Source organism: Wasmannia auropunctata, unplaced genomic scaffold, assembly GCF_000956235.1.
Source record: "Wasmannia auropunctata unplaced genomic scaffold, wasmannia.A_1.0 LD336059.1, whole genome shotgun sequence".
NCBI classification, from domain to species: domain Eukaryota; kingdom Metazoa; phylum Arthropoda; class Insecta; order Hymenoptera; family Formicidae; genus Wasmannia; species Wasmannia auropunctata.
Window position 1 is genome coordinate 52,011 of NW_012026831.1, and position 454 is coordinate 52,464.

Sequence of the window (454 nt, forward strand, 5' to 3'; positions counted from 1 at the left end):
AACACGTATGTATGATTGTATGTATACATTGTTCTTATCTAATATATTGAATCTTTTGTAAAATCCTTACTGCTAGACGCAATTTTTGCTCTGTTTACCATTCTGTATCTTAGCTAAGCATATGAATTATCAACTGACTGCACTGAGTTTATCTTTCTTCTATTAATGTAGAAAGGAAAAGAGAAACTGTGAACTAGTGCAGCCAGTTCAGCCAAAAAGAACAGGCCTCATAATTGCAGTTATAATGATTTCTTTTTTTTCTGCGCTTTCAATCGTAGCTCAAAAGGTTTTGTATTATTCGTTCATGTAATCCGATGCGCGCGATATACTCATTTTGTATGCACATATGAGCTACAGAACTTTTATACTAATGAAATGTTGGAGGAGAGAAGATTATATAGGAAATGGTTGGAGAAGAAGCAAAAAGAAAAAAGAGAGATCGGAAGAGCACACG